General features: G+C 39.1%; 1 protein-coding gene across 3 annotated transcripts in view; it reads right to left on the bottom strand.

Annotated features, from left to right (window-relative positions):
* Nucleotides 1-432, bottom strand: part of LOC148035704 (uncharacterized) — a 50,840-nt gene extending 50,408 nt beyond the window's left edge. For 2 of the 3 annotated variants that reach the window (XM_087677709.1, XM_087677710.1), the window contains exon 1: nucleotides 128-430. The gene's annotated coding sequence lies outside the window, so the exon portion shown is untranslated. Of the gene's footprint in view, nucleotides 1-127 lie in introns of all 3 variants that reach the window. The other variant, XM_087677712.1, reaches the window with a different exon arrangement.
* Between the last annotated feature and the right edge of the window lie 22,866 nt (nucleotides 433-23,298).

The following is a 23,298-nucleotide window of genomic DNA, read 5'->3' as shown; positions in this document are numbered from 1 at the left end:
AGGGAAGCCTTAAGATATTCCAACTTCTAAAACGAATCTATCTGGAAACAGAGGACCTAATGGGCTAACAGAGGCGTCCGACGTGAGGAAAAGACAAAAGCCAGTGAAGAGAGTACAATCGCCCCACCTAGTAGTTTTCTCCAGGGCTCAAAACCCGGGTCTCCGATTCGGGTGAGACATGCGTTGGCACTTGTGGGCGGCAGGGCGCTCTCTCTCTCTCTCTCTCTCTCTCTGTGCGCGCGCCTGTGTGAGCAGATCACAGGAGGCTGCGGCCCACGCGTAAAAATCAAATGGGAAAAAGCCAAACAGGGAACAGCTCTCTCGATTAATCGCACAACAAAAATGATGCACAAATTTTGTGATGGAAGGGCGATGATTCCTGTTTCTGCAAAACGGCAATAATTCTCTCTCTCCAAACGTAGGTTACATAGAAGAAGACGAAGAGAACACACACCTATGCCTTTGCACAACACAACTTTTGACATATAATGATAAATACATTACATTAACTTAAATCAAATAATAATTTGAATCAAATTGTCATATTTCAAAAGAAATTAAATTAAATAAGAAAGAAATCACATAAGAGCCTATATATATGTGGACCATTCCATTTGATTCAATTTCAATTCATGTAGCCTATGTATACATTTATGTCTGTGTTCATATATTGTGTATTATTGCACTTGTGTTTGAACAATATGTGTAGGATATAATCATCACTTCGCTCTAAACATGGGTAAATCGGGATGTCATTGTTCCATTCCACTAAATCTCAATTTATGTATGCGTGTTGTGCATGTAATATACATGTATTTATTTATTTTGTATATATGCATACGTATGTGCATACATATGTATGTAGGTATGTGTATGTATATGGAAATTTCTTGAGTGTACAGCATGTTCGTGCACATGTGTGTATACCCAGTACGTAGCATCAATGTATGCTTTATATCACTCTCTTGGTACAATACAAATATGGACATTGTGCATGCATGTAAAAGATAGTCCAATGTACAAAGATGAGATATGCCTACACATATGATCTCTACCTATTGCAAAGGACATCTTAAAGTGATAAATCGTGCTACGCATTATGTATTTGCTATAGTTCACTTCTTTACTTGGTTCATCTCTGAGAATTGCAATGGCATATGGCAAGTAAAAAATAAGTACCTCCAAGCATTACATTGGAAGATGGTAGTAAAAAGATAAGTACCTTATGTATGTAAAGGACCCTCAAATCCTCTCTGCGTGTGCGTGTGTGTGTGCATGTGCGTGTGCATGTGTGTGGACCTCCGTAATTCAAGTTTTGTATGATCTTGTAAGCCAAAGTAATGGTCAATGTGGGCCTTCTAAAATGAATTAACCCATTGAATGGGATGCATTTTTTCAAAATCGACAAGGCAATTGATTGGCTAATGTGTGCTTCATATATGAGATGTAGTGCATGATAGCTAAACGAATGATGCTCATGAAAAAATGAGGCTCGGTGTCAATAACATCATAAAATTTCGAAAAGAACATCTAACCTTTTGGGAACGAGGTTTTAAACTTGAATCATCATGACTTTATTTTAGTCATATATTTGTAAAATGCCATTTGGAGCATTGGAACTTTTTGAAGTGAAGGTTTTTGTGATGGTTCTAAAAAACCTTTTTCCCACTATGATTTCAAAGGATGTGGTTCAAGCTACCAATGGTTTATGTATGATGCTATGGGACAAGGTTGCCTTAACTAGGTGCCCATGTGTCACTCATTTAAGAACTTTGATGATTTCTCCTTGCATCCTCATTCCTTTCCAAAGGACACTTGTACGTCTATGCTTTCCTTTCCTTTTTGAATATCGTGATGGGATATTGATACCTTCAAAGATAGAGTGTGATCATGAGCTATAAGCATACCTCTTGGATTTTCTCTAGTCACTAATGCATTGGTTAGTAGGCCTAATAAGAGAGTTCATGTTTCCATGCATGAAATGCATTGCCGACTAACCCATTAACCTTTTTTCCTCAACTCCATGCTTCTTATTTATGACACATACAATGGCATCATTCATCGCTAATACTAGCAACTATATGAAAATCTACAAGGTGTTCGAACCTCAAACAAGACTTGTACCATATCACCACCCCCACCAAAAAAAAGGAAGCAAACTCCATGGACATCCCCTCGCATGTGTATGAATTCAACTCCTATTCCTTCTCGCACTATTGTTTAGAAGTTTAGATCCATGCAATTAATCAATCACAATTCCCAATTGAGTGAGAATTCAAAACACATGTCACATCAAAGTCGCCCAAACCCATTACTATGCAAGCTCTTCAAAAATTTTCTTTCGAAAGCTACTTTAGTGTCCACACTAGTTCATAATAACGACAAATTGTATTTAGGTTGTAAAAGTGCCCTTTTATTAGCTTCAATAGATTATCATGATTTGTCACAACAAGATCTAAATGTTTCTTAGTTTTCCAACCAAACAAACATATATGTGGACAAGGTTGTCATACCTTTATTGCAAGATTTGTATTTGAAGGCACAACACTATAAGAATAACTTTCTCTAGAATTCCTTGTCTGTGGCAAATCATATTCATACCCAAATCTAGACATCTCTTATGTAAAAATGAAGAGCTCAAAAGTGTAATACTTGAAATAAAAATTCCAATTTTTGTATAAATGTGAACAATAGATTTGCTCCTTTAGTAAAGTACACTAATTCATAGCATACCTTGAAAAGTAACAAAAATTTGAAGTGATTGTTGTTATTCTTATTATTTGTTCCAATAAGAACTAGGCTTATATGGAAATGTTCAAAGTCTCTACTCCCAAGATATATATAGCCTCTCTTCACATTAAGAGGGACTATGAGATTTTTTTCTTTAAGTAATTGGGTAATGCAACATGTGTCCAAATCCTTCGAGAAGCTTAAATTACGATTCCCTTGGAATGAGTCCATCAATCAAGTAGCCAATGCAAGTTTAATTTGGTTGATGGACCAACTTAGCAATCATGAATGTGGAGTTTGTCTAACTTACATCCATCCATAGCATGAATTTGGACCCTTGTGATTGTGGCCATTCACATATTTGTAAGGCAACGACCAATGAAGAATTGCTCCTATAGGTCATGTGTGTCTCCTATATGTGCTTAACCAAGTAACGATGGCGCCTTCTTCAAGCTATGTGCCACTTATGTGTCCAGGCATATATATGTGTATGAAATCTTGTTGGGTTGAGCATCTACACATCAAGTGGATCACAAACAATGAGATTGTAGGATAGGCCCCTATGATTCATTCCCTCTCCAAATGACTATGGAGATCATGTCTACTTTGTAGTCTTGTAGCTCTCTCTTCCACTAGCAAATGCCATCATCAATGCAGTTCAACAAATAATTTATTAGTATTTTGGTCTCTATAGAATTTGCCTTATTGGCGGCATTAAGAATGTTCATTTATCGTACATTGAGAAAGAGTTAGAAATTTATTCACTTATTATTTGTCAAGCTCTTCAAGTCTTCAATAGTCTAACTACGACAATTGAAATGGACATCCATAGCATCATACTAATTGATGCATAGAGTTTGAACAACATGTTTACATATTGTTCAACGATATCAATGGCAATCGATTGCGATGCATGATAATCACAAAGATTAAAGGAACATTATCTCTAGCCTACAAAACCCAAGCCATTATGTATTCTTAATATGGAAATTTCATGGAGTCTTAGGTTATTTCAAGTTGTAGGTGATTGAGGATTGTAAGTACACCAAATGATCAAAAACCTAATTTAAAAATGCCTATATGTAGTCAAACTCAAAGTTGGCTCATGTTAAAGGTCAAAGCATTAATTTTCATGTCATCTTGAAGTTTATAGAAATTGGCATGCATAAGATCAAAGCATCCATAAGAATGCGTTACTTTCCTTCTCAAGGGGAGTGCAAAGCATCTATTAGCCTTCATCTGAATCCCACATATTTGATATGGAGTGGATAATTGTCGCACATGCTTTCAAGTGATCTATTAATGGTTTGTTTGGATTGTTACAAGCTCATTAGTGATGATTTTTAATTAGAATTTGGGCGCATTCCAGGCGCATTCCAAGCTAAGAGTTTATGGATTCTTTGCTAATCAATTGGATATTTTCTCAACTTGGCACATATTTTTCCTTGGCTTATAGGCATCTCAACAAATGAGGTGTTGCTTTTAAATGTCCTATTTGAGTTTCTTTTTTATGTTTCCCCTCTCTTTGCCAACCAAAGGGTGAAAAAGGACTTGTATAGTAGTGGAACCAAATAGTTAAACCATAGTGTTTGAGCTTTGAGAAGTTTTTTTTTTTTTGGAAGTCAATTGCTCTCCTTCCATGATGCATGTTATGCATTTAGAGAAACTTGCCATTTTGCATGTGGATGCCTAAAGAAAACAAAGAGGAGGTACAAGCAAAAGACTATATTCGGATTGAAATTTCAAGGAATATACATATATCTAGAGTAAACAGGGGAACATTAAACAACCTTGACAAAAATATATTTATATGAATTGCCAGTACCAAATCAAAATACAATGAATTCTCCTCCTAATGCTGGCCCTAGCTTAGAAAAGACATTTCTCTCTCAAGAAACTAGCCAATTATCCTAGGTCTTACAAATGCATAAACACCATTAGAAGGGTCGCTTAAAGCAACTTTTCCCTACCCAAGGCATGCGTGCAAAAAGGTAAAAACCTTGTCTTAGGCTGGTTACACACAAGCTCACTTGGGCAATTCAACATGCGAAAAGAAGGGGCATTCAATTGATGTGTCCATTATGGATTGGGCCCATATTATTTGCATGATGTATAGTTTTGGATAAGGATATCCTCTGCCCACGGGTGAAGCATGCCCCCAAGGAAGAAAGAGGCAATCACCTTTATTGAAAAAGATGCATAGGGGTTGACATATTTGAACCTTCAACCAAGAGCTACCAAGCTTGGGGCCCTAACTAGTGGGTCAACCACATTTGGTTGTTTTTTTTGCCGCATGCAATGTATAAACAAAACGATGGACTCTTTTGAGAGCGAGTAGGGCTTTTTGTCCAATGTGTAACAACCTTAGTTGGCTTAAAAGTTTTGATCCCACCGTCTTAGTAATTGTTATCCTATTAATTCAAAACAAAAGGATTCAATCCAACAATGATAGGAGGATTTGATTAATAATGCTAGAGTGAAACTTACAAAACAACTAATTGATTTCTACTTATTCATACACAACTCTTTTGTCATATGTAACCTCAAATCCTACGTTTTATCATTTCTCAAAGAGACACAACAAGAGAAAAAATTGGCAACCATTGACCATTGTATTCTAGATTGATTTTCCCTAGATTAGAGACACTCAAATGCCCAAAAGGGGGGTGGCTCTTCTCCTAATACAACCAAAAGAGTGGGCAAGAATCACATGGCACTTTTCCCACATGCATAGATTAAATAGCTCACAGACCGAATGAAATGGAAAGCTTCGTGCATAGTGGCCCTATCAAGGATGTTTGACTAGGCAAGATCTTGGACTCTCCCAAATGCACCATGGGAACATGTGTTCAACCAATTCATGCATCTAGCAACTTGCTTGTAAGCCATCATCCTTGGCACAAATTATATATGAATTCTAGATTCATTACTTAGGACTCTTCACACTTTTCTTAAAATCCTATGATATTTTGCAAGAGGTGCAAATAAAATTTCCTCATTGAGAGGGAAATCTAAAGTGGTGACCAAAGCATCCCTTTAATAAACAACAATGGAGGCCAAAATGTTGTTTCTAGCTTGCTCGTCATGATGTTGTGTACATGAATGTCCGCTTCAAATTTTGAATGCCAAATTAGTATTGCATTGTTGGTGACATTAACACCTTTCCATGAGTTAGTTGCCATCTTTTAAAGGCTATTGTGTGAAACATCTAGTATAAATTGGGGATGGGCCATTAAAAATCACACTTTATAGGATAAGTAATCCAAGTGGGTAAGTTATGTAAATAGAGAGTCTAATAACAAACCTCCCTTGACCAAGCATTCTTTGTGTTGGCTTTTTGGCTTTAATATGTAGGTTATAAAGCCTTTTAGGGTGAGCACCTCCATCTTGCCTATCTCCCTACAATTTATTTCTTTCTTGTGATATGATCTTGTAACAAGCTACCCACATTCCTGAAAATATGCATGGGACTCAAAAAATGGTTGATCTGTAAGTCGGTTCAATAAAAAACCCTTAGAAAACTAAGAATTATTGCAAGGATGAGATTGTGGGGCTGTACCTTTATTAACGGGATTACCTTTTGTTTTATTTTGCAAAAAGTGAATGAATCATGTTTCAAGTCATAATTCTATAGCGATATCAATACATGTCACACACAAAGGTAGCCAAAATGTTCGAATTTATTTATATTAAAATAAGCATTGGACTTATTATTATTTGATATGATAAAAACTAGGAAAATGTAGAATTTTTCCAATGTCTTGGTTTAAAAGTTGCATGACTCTACTCACTAGGAGGGATTGCAATGTTATCCCTTATATTGGTTCTCTTTGCCCTCTTTATTTTTGGTAGGTGTATAGCCCTTAAAACAATTCCCATTCATGCAATGACTATATTAGCTATGATTTTTCCATCCATATCACCTAAAGGCTCAAAGACCCAACCAACTAGTCTCTCAAAATTGTCAGATTAATTACATTGTCCTACTAGCTTAAAGCAAAAATCTATTAAATTTCTAGCTTCCCAAAGGCCTTGTAACACAACACCCCTAACAACTTGCCAATATTACATTTCTCCATCCAACCTTATCATGGAAGCTAACTTTACAAATGAACTTCTTCATCTTGGTCCAAACTTCCCTAGCCAATTTGCTATGCTAAAACAAATGATAGACATCCTCAAGTGTGTTTTGTTTTGTGAGCTTGCGTAGTCAAGCTTTTTAGCCATGGAAGTAGGTAGATAGGCTTTTAGGTCAAATGAATCTAAGGAAACACTAATGCAAGGGCATTCATATTGGTACACTAAACCCTTGTTAGCCATCCAAGGCTTGTCTCACCCACGACACATTTTAGGCCTACCCAAAACCCATAAAATAATATAAGAGATAGAAATATGTTAGCCCCTAGCTCTCATGCAAACTCAAAGATCGCTTTGACTTCAAAACTCACATTGCATATAAGCATGATCAATCAATCATCAACCTAAAGTACATTGATCCCATCTACATAATTAATGGGATCCCTAATAACACCATAGACAACATGTATCACACTCTTTTGGCATAAGATGTTGCAAGCCTCTAAATGCTCTATGCTAGGGTAGACCATTTTGATGCTCGTAGAGGTGGGGCCATCATGAGCGTTTCATGCTAGGAGGGCTATATTTTGGACGATCTCCTCGAGGATGAGTATAACAAAGATGTACTAGCACATATCATAATGGTAGTGCATATCGAAGTAGCACTTCAATAATACTTTCATCCATAACATAGCTTGCAAAGGTGCCTAGCCAATGGCAAGTCTACCGGTGCTGAGTTTACCTGTGTCGACCAAAAAAAACTATGAGGTCCATCAACTCTGGTAGCACCTCTACCAACTAGTGGAAACTACGACCATAGTAAGCATGTGTAGTGTGATGCTAGGTGGCTCGAACTAGATGACCATTGATAGCTAAAACTTAACAATGGCAAGTGGTGGCTTAGGTGGCTTGAGCTTCGTTGTGTTGAGTGGTAGCTTGATTGTGACAATGGCGGATGGTAGATGTGAACTAATGAGCTTCACGGTGTAGAGGTCACATACGAAGCTGGAGTCTCGTACTACCACCTATCATTCTCATGTTACTAAACTCTCAATAGATGCATTTAAACCAAGTTGCACTATCTTCACAATTACCAGTACTAGATTCTGAACAATGGTAGTATGTGGTTAGCACAATAGTAGTAAGCCCCTAGCTTGGTTAAGCAACCTCTACACAAATCTCTAGGAGCCCACTTCTAGAGAGAAAAGCCCATGACTGATCCAAACCAAAATGCAACAATGAAGAGCCTTGCCAACACCCTTCTTGCCGTGGAGGGTTGTGCATGCATTTGCATGTGTGGCAATGCTCATGTCAAGATATAGGCTTCAAAATTAGAAGATTGTTGCACATTGGTGAAAATCACCACACAGGGTCCATGATAGAGAGTAAAAGGCAAGAAGATTGTTGCTACATACACACAAAGAAGTGGAGATTAAGGAGCCTCAACCTAGCTGCACACAAGCTAAAAGAGGCTTGCACTACATGTGCCTAGTCAAGGATAATCTTCAACTAAAACAGAAGCAAGAAAGGAATGAGGAATGCTAAGACGAGAGGGTCTTGATAGCAAAGAAAGGTGTTTGCATTAATGTCCAAATTGATAAGCACTACATGATTTGTATCCTAATAGCTCCTCTTACTCTACACTACTGTAGAACTTTGTTGCCCTCATAGTTTACACATGTACTGAAGGCACCTTGCACTATTGATCATGGATCGTCTTCACATTGGACATTTCACATTGTGCCTATTGTTATGAATCAAAAAATACAACTTGTACCACCGTGCTTACATCTCACAGCATTGATTGTTTTGATTCCTATTTCATTGTCTCCTCCAATTATCATCATCATCATGTGGGTAATTCCTTAGCTTCATTACAATAATATCACAAAGATCTATTAGGAGCTTTATGCCTTGAAAGGATTTGATTTAGATGCGCAATGGAATGGAGATGGCACAAGATATGGAGGCTCAATCCATTTTCTTCTTCTCTCATCTTCATTCTACTTCACACTCAATGAGTATCTCCCAAATTGGATACAAGCAAAGGAGGCAATAAACATTGACCAAGGGTCAAGAACACACCCACGTGGACACTAGCATGCACACGTGCTCATGTGCACATACACACAAATACACCCCTACAACACACATCCCTTAAAACACTTCACCTTTTTCTTTATCAAAACAAAAATCTATGTCTCAATGTTCAATCTACAACATCGTGAAATAGTGCATCCATGACAACAATCAAAAATGCTAAAAACAACCATCCACAATCGGTTGGTTAAATGCCACCAAGTTGTGGACAAGTTTCCAAATAGTCTATAAAGCCCAAAAGAGATCCCAAAAGGAAAAGGTAGCATAGGATTGTAATTTGGATAGGAAGGTAGCAATGATAAGCATGAGACTGCATTCTCAATTAGTTTTGTAAACACGCGGCTATGTTGAGAGGCTAAAGTTCTCAAGAGAATAAAGAAACATAAATATAATGATGAAAAATATCCCTAAAAATGTTCCAAGTTACTTGTACTTGGTGCAAAGAAAGGGGTTAGCACCCTAAAATATGGCTTCTTGAATGTTAGTGCACTTGGCTACCATGCTAGTGTTGTCCGAGTTGTCTTCTTGAGGAGAATGTCCTCGGTGCCATTGTCACCAAACTTGGAAGGGGAGACAAAGATGACGAGAGAATGAAACAATATTTCCTCTTAGTAGTTGATCGAAATTCATATCCATGCACATCACCATCCAGCCTCCCCATGGGAAACCTAGGACTTAGTTGAACATGGGAATCTTGGTTCTACTTCACAAGGGAAGCGTGGACAAGTCACCCCTGATAGCAATCTAATGGCCACCTAAGAAAGACCACTCTGTAATCAATCAACACCGCACTTGGTTCAAAGAGAGTGAGAGGCGGGGGAGAGTGTAACTCGATTCCCCTACCCACCATAAGGTAAAATCTCAGCTCCGACCCCCTAAAACAGTCTTAAACCTGGTAACTAATCCTACCAATATTGGGAGGGTCACGATTTAATTAGCTCTATCTAGTGTTGGTCCACCTAGACATAGGCGTTCGATTGTCAAGATTGAAGTCTCCTACTTTCCTCGATTGGGTTTGCTTTAGTTTTCTAATTAGCAAAGCATACTACCATGTTGTTTGGACATATAAAAAACAACTTCCTTTTATTACTTAGTTAAACTGAGTTCATTAAACTCAATTTTTAACACATAACAAACAATTCAAAAATCAAATACTTTATTTCATAATAACAAGCAGAACTATCACTCCGTAGAGTGGTACAAAACCGTCTTTCCGCAAAAAGACATTGTCCAACCTACGATAGGACCTTCCAATCTCATAGGATTGGGTTGTATGTGATCTTACTACGTCCACGATCAACAGGGAATTTACTGGCTCAGAGCCCCTCTGAGCTTCCCTGAGCCTCAGGAGCCGTCCTACATAGTAGAGGCACTTATCACTCGGCCCTTTGTCCTCTCAGGTGTTTGAGTGATCAAAAACCAAAAACACCTACCTCCCTCGAAAGCATAGGACCCCCACCCACATGTGAGTTTTTCCACACTCCACAGAGTGTTAGGGAGCATCGGGTTGGGGACCCCAACTTTCCAAACCACTATAATCCATCGACTATTATAAGCATGGAATCATAAGAGACATAATTCATCATTCACAAATCCAAAAGCAGTCATAACCATAAAATATTTTTAACACACTTGCCAATATATGCGATGCATAGAATCTATTCCCCTCATCAATTTCTATGTTCTTTTCTAAAAAACATTTTTGACAATACTAACATGTTTTTTAAAGTTTAAGTATATTCTAACTAATTGTAATTTATGTAACAGACTTATCCTATGGGCTTTTCTAACATTACTAACTTATCCCTCATTTTATCGTAAGATGCAAAAAAGCAAAAATATAAAATAGAAAAATTAGGAAGTTGTAGAGTTAATAGCTTAAAAGTAATCATTTTCTTATGTACTAAACCTGATTATCTCTATTTGGCTATCCATCGTGATTACGGGTTATGACCACAACCTCGGTTTGTTGCGGAATAACCAGTCCTTCGAGTTGAATGGATTCGGGGGTAACTTCCACTTGCGTTTCAGCTTCGTGTTGAGTTCCCTTAGTAGTGACTACTTCCTCTCATTAGGAAGCTCTCCGAGCATGACCTCCCTCAGCATCTTGATGTCTCTTGGGAGCCATGGAAGAAGCTTAATGGATTTGAGCAGCACTTCCACATAGGTGTGGAGAGAGAGAGGCTCGGCTGATTGCAGCAAAGCTTTGCTGCATCAATAGCAGAGAGACTTCTGCATGGGCTGTTGTTCTGACGTAACGCTCTATCCCTATTTATATAGTAATCAGGGGGGAGGGAAGTAAAGATAGAACGCTTGCTTTTAGCATTTTCTATGACATCATCAATGATGTTAGAGAGGGGCTTCATTTTTGGAACGTAGTGTGGAGATAAAGATGCAGCGAGCACTGTGCATCGCGTCGTCGAGTGAGCGTCACTCTCAGGCTCACGACTAAGAGAGGGGCTCCATTTTTTTAACGTAGCATGGAGATATAGATATGGTGAGGACCACGCATCACGTTGTTGGGCAGGCGTCACTCCAAGGCTCACGATCAAGGGTGCGACCAAAGCAAAGACCTTGGCATACTTGGCAATGGGCTATGAAGGCTTTGTTGGCACCATTGGCTGCATGTGAGAAGCTCCCACTAGCTTGTAGGAAAAGTTTCCCAGGAGGTCACCCATCCCGGTAGTGTTGTCGCCCAAGTGCACTTAACTGCCAAGTGACTATCCACTAGGCTAGTTCTTTCTATACTACAAACATAGTTTTAATAAGCTTGACTTGGAAGGGTTTCCCAAGCATTCCTTCCATGAACTGGCATATAATACCTCATCAATTATCTTCATAGTTAGAGCTAGTTTTAAAAATGTGCAATCTTTACCATTTTATTTTCAACATAAATCAATTTTGGAATGTGTATGCACATTGTTTATTAAAATAAACTAAGTAATGGGACATTACAAATAGAGGTCATAGATGATGTGGTTTTGTCCAAATGTTGTTACACACAATTGCACATTGAAAAAAATATAGTGCATACTCTAAAGACCCCTCTATACTATAGGTAGAAGTAGCCACAAGGATCACCCACAGAAGATATGCAACTCGATGAAAGCATGATTGAAAGTAGACACACTCTTAGTGATCCATGATGCCACCACTATTAGCACCACCATGTTTACATGTGTAATGGGTGGTCCATCAATTCCTCCAATCCCAACATCATCAACCTCTGGAAAGTGACAGCATGGGGTTTTAAGAGAGGTAGCCAAAAGGGTTACAAGTGTACAAAGAAAGATTGCAACCCCTTATGCATGAAGTTACAAGTGTACAAAGGAAGTTTTCAACCCTTGTGCATGAAGTTACCACTAAAAACTTGAAAAACATATCGTATTGACTAGCCATGGATAGTGTTTGATTGTATGAAGTACATATTAGAGTAGAGCCTTCTTGTACATGCCTTATTTCTAAAAGAAGCAAGAATGTTCGAAAGCCTTGGCTAGCATATAAACATATGCACTTTTTATTCATGAGGGTTTTGGGCCTTCGTGAAAAAGAAGACATGTTCATACATCAGCCAAGGCTTTCTATTGGAGACGTATCAATGATTCTTCATTGATCTAAATTGCATCCATCCTAGGCATACATTGTAGAACCCTTCTTCTTTGACCTATAATTATTTTGGCACTTACCTAGTTCCCATGTTGGAATTCTATTATCACCCATGGCAAATTTGTATGCTTGCATTTGAATTCTACAATGGAACTAAATGTTTAGGTTCTTTCAAGTAGCTACTATTAGATAAGCCATGATTATGTTCATGTTAATATTTTTGTATGTGACATTTTTTCAAAATAGCCACTCATTGTAATGATATGATGATGTCCAATAAAACATGATATTGTTGATGTAGACAATGTGACAAAAGCTTGCCTAGTATAAAGATATGTGAAAGAAGCTCGCCTAAGCAATCTCGCCAAAAAATTTCCCTCAACATCGTCCAAGTCCTACTTATCATAAGGACAATGACATGGCACCTTCTTTCAATTTGACAAATGGTCTCAAGTGGGTAGCTTAAGCATTAGGACTGTCCAATTTTGAAATTTAATTCAACCAAAGGGACTGTCTTTCCAACATCTTGCAACCCGATTTTGCATTTGTATGAACTGAAATGGCTAACAAATTTAGACCAAAAGTCCTCAGGTTTTTCTTCTCTTAAGGATCTCAATGTGGAATTTACATCATGTGCATGGATTGGCGAGCAATCCCTTCTTTTAACCACATTCCACACCTTTCCATGAGGTTTTCCTTTCAATAACATAGCATGCAATAAAAATCTTTAATAAATTTAGTCCATCTAGTCTTTCTACCCTTCAAATCCTTTTGGGTAGTAAATCACTTGATACTCTCTTCATCAAATACTATCTTAAATGTAGCACTGTAAAAGTAATGATGTCACTTCTTCAGAGCATAAGCAATTGCCTAAGTTCATGTTCATTAAGCAAAACAATTCTGTTGAGCCCTATCTAGCCTTTTGCCTTCAAAACTTGCTAGTCTACCCTCTTGGAATATCATGGCTCCAATGGTTATGCTACTAGCATTAGTTTCTACCTCAAATGATTTGTGTGGATCCACTATAGCTAGCAATGGTATAGTGGGACGTTAATTAGTTTGTCAGTTTCCACCACAAATGGCTATGACACTAGGATCAATTTCCACCACAAATGATTTGTGTGGATCCACTATAGCTAGCAATTGTTTAGTGAGATGTCAATTAGCTTGTCTTTAATGAATTTTTTTTCTATTTCTTACTTCTCAAGGCTTGTGGGATGGGGCCATTGTAAGATAGTTTGGACCTTGTTGTAGATCCATTCTAATACCTTCTTGAGATATCATGTGGTCAAGATAGTGAACATTCATCTTGAAAATTTCACATTTACTTTCCTTGGTATATAGTTAATGTTTCCCGAGCAACTCAAAGATTAAGAAAAGATGTTCCCAATGTTGTTCTTTAGGACAATTGTAAACAAGGATTCCATCAAGAAAAATGACAATAAATATTCCTAGATATGGATGGTAGACACGATTCATAAATGTCACGAATGTTGCAAGAGCATTAGATGGGACAAACAACATAACAAAATACTCATAATGGTGAAAGTGCATACGAAAGGCCATTTTGGGTTTTGAGCACATCCTTTGTGCATATTCAAATTTAATGATACCTTGGCCTTAAAGTCAATAATGGTGAAGTATCATGCTCCTTTAAGTTGATCAAATAGCTCATTAACAAAAGGAAGTAGACAATTATTCTTTATTGTAGACCATAATAGTGTACGTACATATGCATGGACACGTCCTATTTCTTCACCAACAATATTAGTGAAGCCTACCAAGAAGAACTAGTTGAATAATTTCTCATTGGAGGTGATCCTTGCTAGCTTCACAAGCACTAAGTTGACAAGGTGGTGAAGTAATGAGTTTCTCCCTAGTAGAACGTCAATATTGTGGTCATGTTATGTTTGGAAAGTAGACACGATGGAAAATCAAGAGGAATTATATCATCATATTTTTAAAGTGACTATCACATCTTACAATGATGTAGTCAGGAACTCTCTCTCTCTCTCTCTCTCTCTCTCTCTCTCTCTCTCTCTCTCTCTCTCTCTCTCTCTCTCTCTCTCTCTCTCTCTCTCTCACACACACACACACACACACACACACACACGCACGCATGCGCGCGCGTGCGCACACACACACACACACACGTGTGCACGCTAGGGAGCATGTGTTTAATTTATCACTAGATTTCACTAAAGAAATATCCATAGCATCATCAACATGACATGCATATTCATGTGAAGAGAAAAAGGGATACAATAAATAACAAAAATTGACATATTCTTTGCTTTGCTAAACAATCAAGTTGTATATATGAGAGGGCATAGAGGAGCATTTTTCTCAATCGGTAACAAAATACACATACAATTGCAAGAGTATTATGCTTATGACTACATTTAGCGTGCTATCCATGTTGGGGTTAAAGGCCAATGGCCAATAGTTGAACATGCACCCCTTGTATATGTGCAGATTATACAATCATATATAAGTGAAGATGACAAAGAATAAGTGGAACATTCATTTTTGTATCTACATAATTCTCTTGTGTTCTTTGAGCCATTGAGGGTTAATTTGGGGCTATAATAGGCCACTTTGGCAATGATTTGGCAGTCATTTATGGCTGGCTTTGAAGAAAAATAGCTCGGTTTTGGATGGTTGGGAAGAGATCAAGATACATGGTATTTGATGTATGCAAACACAGAAACTATTTGAGCATATGGGCAACTTGTTGTTTGGAAGTAAGGGGTCTACTTGCATCTAGTAGGGGGATTTGTGAAGCTCAGGCTTTGCTTGTTTTGAAGTAGGGAGTCTACTTATGTTAGCACGAGAGAGAGAGAGAGAGAGAGAGAGAGAGAGAGAGAGAGAGAGAGAGAGAGAGAGAGAGAGAGAGAGAGAGAGAGAGAGAGAGAGAGAGAGAGAGAGAGAGAGAGAGAGAGAGAGATTTGATGATTTGACGAGATAGTGATGTCTATGGGGTCTGTAGGCTAATCTAGATACTCCATGAGATTGTTTATGGTAAGAAGGACATTTGTTCATGATTTTTGGTCATTCTAATTACTCATTGAAATTTCCCACATTTTTCATTATCTAGAAGCTACATGGCATCCATTTTATCATAGAAATCTTTCAATAAGGTTTCAGCAATTATAGTTTGCTTAGGGAGGCTCTTGGATTACTCTCAACTTTGAATTGCACATAAATTTTGATGAATTTGTTGTCTTGAAGATTTCCTATATTGAGTTATGCTTGTTTTGTAGAGATTCTGAAGGCTAAATTTGATTTGTGATTTCCTATATTGAGTTATGCTTGTTTTGTAGAGATTCTGAAGGTTAAATTTGATTTGTTAAGGTAGTCTGCATGTATCTTGCAAAAAAATTCATATGCCTTTGGTAGTCCTAAGTATCATTTTTACATCAAGTTCATATTGGTTTGATATTTGGATAGATGTTGCTTAACTTTGTGGGCCTCTTTGTTTGCAATCTTGAGAGTAGCTTGTACATTGAGGAGGTGAATAGAAAGAACAATAAAAGATCAAAGAGCTCCAATGTACTTATGGTGAGAGGAAGGTCAAATGCCAAAGGAAACTCTTATGTGAGAGGTAAATCAAGAAGCAAGTCACGTAGAAAAAATGATGTAGAATGCTACCTTTGTAATAGGAAGGGACACATAAAAAATGATTGCTAAAAGTGGAAGAACAAGCAAAAAGACAAGAAGTAAAATGAGGATGATGGCAAAGAGAAAGAAATGCAAATATTAAGGACAATAATATGTTTTTATACTCATTTGGCAATGCATTCTTGGTTGCCATGGATAGTTGCATGTCTCAAAAAACAACCATATGTTTCTTTATGGCATCCTCATTTGGATATATGTTTGTCATTGGAATGAAAGCTTTGTGCCATTTGAACCATTTCATTGTCTAAAATTTTTTTATCTTGGTTTTTATGAGCATTGTCTCTTTAGAAAGCAAATAAAAATATTGCATAAGAGAGGTCGTGGGAGTAAAAGAATAGAATGTCTTGATTTGGATCATAGCTATTTTTGTGGGCCAATGCCCATGGTTTCATTGGATGGAGCATTGTACTTTGTTACTTTTATAGAAGGTGCCACAAGGAAGGTTTGGGCTTATCCTCTTGTAAGAATAGTGATGTATTGGATGCATTTCAAAAGTTCTTAGCATTTGTAGAGAGTCAATCAGGCAATAAACTTAAGTGTTTGAGGGTAGATAATGGTGGAGAGTACACGTCACATGCCCGAACTTTTGTGCAAGCCATGGTATCAAGAGAGAGTTGATAACTAGAGAATCCTACTCAAAATGGTGTAGCTAAGAAGATGAATAAGACCATTTTGGAAAGGGTCTATAGTATGCACTCTAATGATGGTCTCACTACTAGATTATGGATTGAAATCATAAAAACAACAATGCATTTGATCATTAGGTCTCCTAGCAAGCCATTCTATAGCAATATACTAGAAGAGTTATGGTTTACCAAGAGACCTAGTTATGGTCACTTGCATATTTTTGGTTGTGAGGCATTTATGCATATACCTAGGGACAACTAGAGTAAGACTGATTCTAAGTCTAAGGAATTAATTTTTCTTGGCTATGGCGGAGAGTCCAGTGAAATGGATTGTGACTTGTGGGATCTTGAATCTAGAAGGATATTACTAGCCATGATGCCATTTTTAATGACGATAAAATGCATAAGCAACCTATTAAAATGGTTGAGAACCATAGAGTAGTGTTTCAAGAGGATGGGTAGTCAATACATGAGCAGATTGTATGACTTATTTCACATGAAACAAGACTTGGATAGCCTAGTAATACTGAGATGGGAGTGCCACAGGAAAAATGCATAAGCAGCCTATTAAAATGGTTGAGAACCATAGAGTAGTGTTTCGAGAGGATGGGTAGTCAATACATGAGCAGATTGTATGACTTATTTCACATGATACAAGACTTGGATAGCCTAGTAATACTGAGATGGGAGTGCCACAGGATGGTGGATAGCCTCATGTTTTATGAGATAGACAAATGGGACAACTAGAGGCTCCTATTGAGCTAATTTTACATAGAACTACGAGGGCTTTTAGATCACTAGATATATATATCCATCTCTAAACTATGTCATGGTCATGGATTGTGGTGAGTCTTCTTGTTATGTATAGTTGGATATGGATTCTTTGGAATAAATGCTACATGGGAGTTAATCTCTTTGCCTAAGGGCAAACATGTATTGCCATGTAAGTGATCTACAAGAGTCCATTTGATGCATCCTAAATATACGGCAAGATTGCTGGCCAAAGGATTTAAGCAAGAGGAGGGGACTGACTTTGATGTGATCTTCTCACTACCAGTCAAGATGACCACCCTTTGTATAGTTCTTGCTTTGGTCATCACTAGAGAGGATATGGAGTAGGTTCAAATGGATGTAAAGGCTACTTTCTTGCATGGGGACTTGCACGAAGCAATAGCCTAAGGGGTTTATAGTGGAAGGCACAGAGTAGTTTTTGGCGTGTAAGCTACATAAGAGCTTATATTATTTGAAGGAGGCTCCCATGGAATGGTATCATAAGTTTGACACCTTTATGCTGTCTTAAGGATACACTAGAAGTAGGATCGATAAATTTCTTTACATGAGGAAGAGTAGGGATGGCAGTGTGATAATCTTGGAAAGTGCCATTCTGTTGGCATGGAATCGTGTCTTTTATGAAAAGATAAAGCACATCGAGGTGAAGTATCACTTCATCAGTTAGGTTCTTGAGGACAAGTGTATTGAGCTTGTCAAGATCCATATAAATGATAATCCTATAGTTCTTCTCACAAGGATTTTACCTTTGAATCGCATTGCACACTATAGAGTGCTAATGGGCATTGGATATTATCTTCACTTTCTTTTTATACTCCCATAAAGGCACATTGGCCTTTAATTGGGAGGTTGCTAGAGTAAAGACCAATGGACAATAGCCAAGTGGGCACCCTTTATATATGTACACATTGAACAATCATATGTAAATGAAGATAACAAAGTAAAAGTGGATCATTCATTTTTGCACCTACGTAACTCTCTTGTGTTCTTCTCTCTCTTAGCCCTCTTGAACTCCATAGCTTCTACCTCACATCCCACCATTGCTCCACTCTTAACCAAAGCTATGCAACCACTCTTGGCTTAAGACCAAATGTGACCTAGTCATATTTATACCTTGGAAATTTAGTTTTATAATATGCCCCTGCATCTCTAATGAAATGTCATGTACTTCCATATCCCATACATCCTTGTCACACCCATTCATAAGAGAGGTGACATAGGTATGAGCATTGGGCACCTAGGGAATACTTTTGTAATCGACATATGATTAACAAAGTTGTGATTTTGTCATTCACAAGAATACAAACTCATAATCCCTTGAACATGCCATGTATAAGAAACAACTCATGGGGGCAAACATGGATTACCATAGAGAAGCAGTCAAACAACACTCGTGCTCATTGGCTTGATAGATATATTGTAACGTTGAATACAAAGTAAACATTTGCACTATGGAATTATTTTTTCTTTTTCCTTGTTCTCATTACGCTCATTGCCCTTGATTCATAGACAATCCTTGCAATCCTGAAGGTCCAAGCAATTGAAACATAACTTTTTTGTATGTGTTATTGCAAGATCTTTGCTCGAGAGTGGACCTCCAGTCTCCTTAGGCTTCTTAGCATCCTTAAATGCAACACTCAACTTTCTCTTCCCATTCTTATTAAATGCTAATGCAGATGCAGACTTAAAATTTGTAGATGCGTATGCAAAAGTTTCCTTATTTAATATATCATTAAATTACTATGCACTCTATATAGACTCTTCTAGGGTTTTAGGATATTAAGTCTTTACATTATCCTTGTACTTGTTGTTTTAGCCTTGAATGAGACCTTAAACCTTCTAAAAGCCATCTAGCCCCCCAAGTTTGAACAAAATGTCTGTATATTTGGTGATATATTAGTGTAGAGGCTTCACTGCCAAGACCCATAGATCGCTTATTCTTTCAAGCATTTCAAGTGAGCACCTATGACTAGCCGACATGCCTTCAATCTTGTCGGGGTGTAGTGAGCTTACCTTGATGCCCAAACGAGTTGCCTCCTCCCTCAAGCACTCCGAGCTCCACGATTCATGATGCAAGCTCAAGCATCCTCAAGCCTCCTCCTCCAAGCTCCATCCTCCATAGCCATGCGCGAGACGAGAGAAGAGAAGATGAAGAGAGGAGATGATGGAGAGCTTCACCTCCAAGATCCCTCACCCTCACACACTCACTTCCTCAAGTACTCACAAACAAGCAAAGAGAATAGAAGGAGAGAAGAAGATGAGTCCACTTTTGCCACACACCAAAGAATAAGCTCTTCACTCACTTTTCAACTTTATATACAAAATCCTAAATCCCTTTTGGGCGGTCATCCCCTTATCCCCTTTTTTACATGGTCGATCGTGGCCTAGGTCCTCTTTTCCATTGTCCTTCTATCTTCCTAGCTTCCTCTCTACCGCCCACCTTTACAATTTGCATAGGAGAGAGCCTAGCGCTCTTTTACAAAAAGTTTTAGGGGCTCATTACATTTAAGAATGCGCTTCTGCCTTTGGCTTAGCTTTTGAGACTACCCTTGCACTATCGACCGTTTCCCTTCTTGCTTCTTCCTTTGTGTCCGATTTCCTCTTGGACCACCTCTTTTAGGTCCCAACTTACGCTTTTTCACTTTTTTCACTTTCTTCTTTTACTAAGGTTAACATTACCCCCTCCTACCCTAGTGCTAGTCCCATGGCACTCATGGGGTAGTAGTTGGAAGGTGGGATAAGTGGAGCCAAATGGCTTTTTTGAGTTTGTATACAAGCCCTTGAGAGGGATGGTGTTGGATGGATGGGCCCTTAAAATTGAAGATATAGTTGGGGTGGGTCCCTCCCCGACACTGACCTTGGGTGGATCTATCCCTTGAAATTTAAGATGGTGTTGGACAGATCCCCCTGGGAAATTGACAGTGGGCAGATTGGTCATTGAAATTTAAGATGGTGTTGGATGGATCCCCCTCTTATCCTCCGAGGTTGCGATGATGCAATCTTAACATGACGTTTTCATATTCCCTTCAAGTTGCCTTATCCCTTTACCTCTATCCGTGTAGAGTTCACCACTTGCACTAGAGGAAACATGCGTGCCTTATAAAATGAATTACATTGCACCTCGTGCTTTCCTTGTGAGAGCGTTCGGAGGTTCTCCCTCATCCTCGAGAGAGTCTTGCTAGAGTATTCGGTGCTTATCTCCATCCTTTCTAAGCACATTACTAGAAACTTTGGTGCTTTCCGTCATCCTTGAGAGAGCATCCTTCATCCTTGATAGGGTCTCCCTCATCCTTGAGAGGACCTCGCCAAAGTAGTTGGAGCTCCCTCTTTTTTTGAGTTTGCCTTCTCCTGCACTGTTCCAAATGAGCTTCTTCATTCACTTTTTGACTGGGGCTGCCTTGGTTCGCTGCCTCTAGTTTGTTTCGTGTGCATGCTGACATGTCTTATAAGATGATCTCCCTCCTAGATGGGTGCTAGTTCCAGGACACTTGAGATTTCGAGTTGATGAAGGTTCGATGATTTAAAAGGGTGGGTATGTGAGTCGATGATGATGGGGTCTCGGGGGAATTGGTCTTGGGGAGAAACTAATCAACTGGTTAAGGTGGTGGAGGCTACGAGCGCATTGCATGGATGATGGGGCCTTCAAAGTTGGGGGGTTGGAGCCTTTGTTTGTACTTGAAAAGAAAAGAAGGTGCACTACTTGGGGGTGTGTCTATGTTGCCATGTGGTGCATTATGCTTGTGCTAGTGGAGCTAGGAGTTGGATCAAGCCTGGGTGTTGTCAAATACTTGAGGACCCAACTTGTGCATAAGGGGGGTGTGGTGCGTGTAGCTTAGGGTGATAGGTCTAACCATAGATGAGTGTTACCTAGGTATGTCCTGCCCTTGATGTGCCCTAAGCGTGAAGTGGGGAAAAATGAGGCTAGGGGGTTAGGGAACGAAGCTAGCCGACCAAAGCCGCCGGACGCACCTAACTTGAGAACCCCTAGAGGTGTGGTGACTGTGGCCTATGTGGTGTAAACTGCTGTTCATTTTGATTTCTTATCTTTTCATCTTTGCTTTCTTCTTTCTTCTTTCTTTCTTTCTCATTCTCGTTCATTTTCTTTTCTTTTATTTTCTTTCCTTTTCTTCTTCTTCTTCTTCTTCTTCTTCTCTCTCTCTCTCTCTCTCTCTCTCTCTCTCTCCCCCTTCTTCTTCTTGATTACATAGGTAGGACGAAAGCTAATCTTTGTCATTCGAGTGGGGTGGAGAAGGGGGCCTAAGAGACTTATTCAGGAATTGCCAACTCTGTAAGTACCCTTTGAGGTTCAAGCGGACTTGCAGAGTGGCGATTAGAGAGAAATGGATGATTGCAATGCGTAAAGTGGCTACCATTCATATATTCTAGAAGGGATAGACAAAACAAAGGGAGTAGAACAACACACATTCTTAATCAAGCCATGGCGCAACTGTCTATGGTGTTGGGATCAAAGTAGAGGGGTGGAAGGTTGCATTCTAGTAGAGTGGGATTTTGCTTGAGTAGTATTCTAAGTAGCCTAAGGTAATTACACGTAGTAATGAATGCAAGATTGAGGCACGAGGAGAATTCATCTACAAAACAGTGGACTATAGAGTCATACAAATTTTTTAGGGTGAAGATAAGGGCCTCTTCAGGCTTGGTATAATTCGCATTGTAGATTACGGGGAAGTCGTACCGGCCGTGGACATTGGGGTCAAAATCCACTCGCATTCTTTGAGGGTAGGGCATGAATGTTGGGTTGTTGCATTCGAATGAGAGGGTGTTGGAGAAAGCCATCCAAGTGTCCATATTTATGTCAAGAGGCGCCTTCTCCATGTAGGCTAGCACTCATAGCCCGGCACTGATCTCGGGACCTCAAAAACCTTGTCTTGCCAAAATTCTGCATCCTCTATGCCCTAGAGGGTGGGGTTCTGCTCTCTCTTTGCCAGCCATTTTTCCCTGAGCCTGCTTCTAATGTTGATCACTTTTTCCACTATCTTGGTTAGTAGAACCCTGTGCAAATTGGCGAGGAATTGGAGGCTCAGATCGAAGGGGTTTTTGGAAGTTTCCAGTTGTTCCCAGATTACCGAATCAGGATGGAAGCTCACTGGGAAACTATCCTGGCTCGATGTGGAATAGACACGGGTGGCACTTGTACTAGTTGAGCATTCGATCTTCTCCTTGCTTCCTCCACCATTTGTTTTCTTTTTTCCTTAAGTGCGGCCCTTCTTTCTTCGGATGTGTCCTCTTGTTGTTGGTCTTCCGACCTGGTGGGGAAGGAGGCTGTGGGGCTACCTCTTCTTCATGGGGCCCCATCTTAAAGCTTGTCTCCTTACTGGGTTTCCTGTTGGACCCCTTCCACGAACCCTATTGTATCTATTTCTTATGGGGTCAGGCCTGCCAACAGTAGATATCTCCGTTGCTCTTCAAGCTGACTCCCACAGGTTGCGGTGGCATTTGCAGGCCTACTCTCAAGGCCCTACAGACAATCTGCAGCTTCTTCTTGAGGGTTTCAATGGCCTCCCTTTCCTCAGTCTGGGTGAGATCAAGCAATGTATTAAGGAAGGCACGTTGCTGGGTTTCAAAGCCCACTTGGGCGGCCTCTGCTCTACTTTCAGCTAGTACTTTATCTTTTTTAGCTTGAGCCAGATGGCGCACCAAGGCTTTGATTCGTCTTTCATTATGCGCTGCC

This window comes from Lygodium microphyllum, chromosome 5 (genome assembly GCF_053477565.2).
Source record: "Lygodium microphyllum isolate KBCC chromosome 5, Lygodium_microphyllum_v1.1.10, whole genome shotgun sequence".
In the NCBI taxonomy this organism is placed as follows: Eukaryota; Viridiplantae; Streptophyta; class Polypodiopsida; order Schizaeales; family Lygodiaceae; genus Lygodium; species Lygodium microphyllum.
Note: the sequence above shows the minus strand (reverse complement) of the source record. Positions and strands in the feature narration are given on the sequence as shown.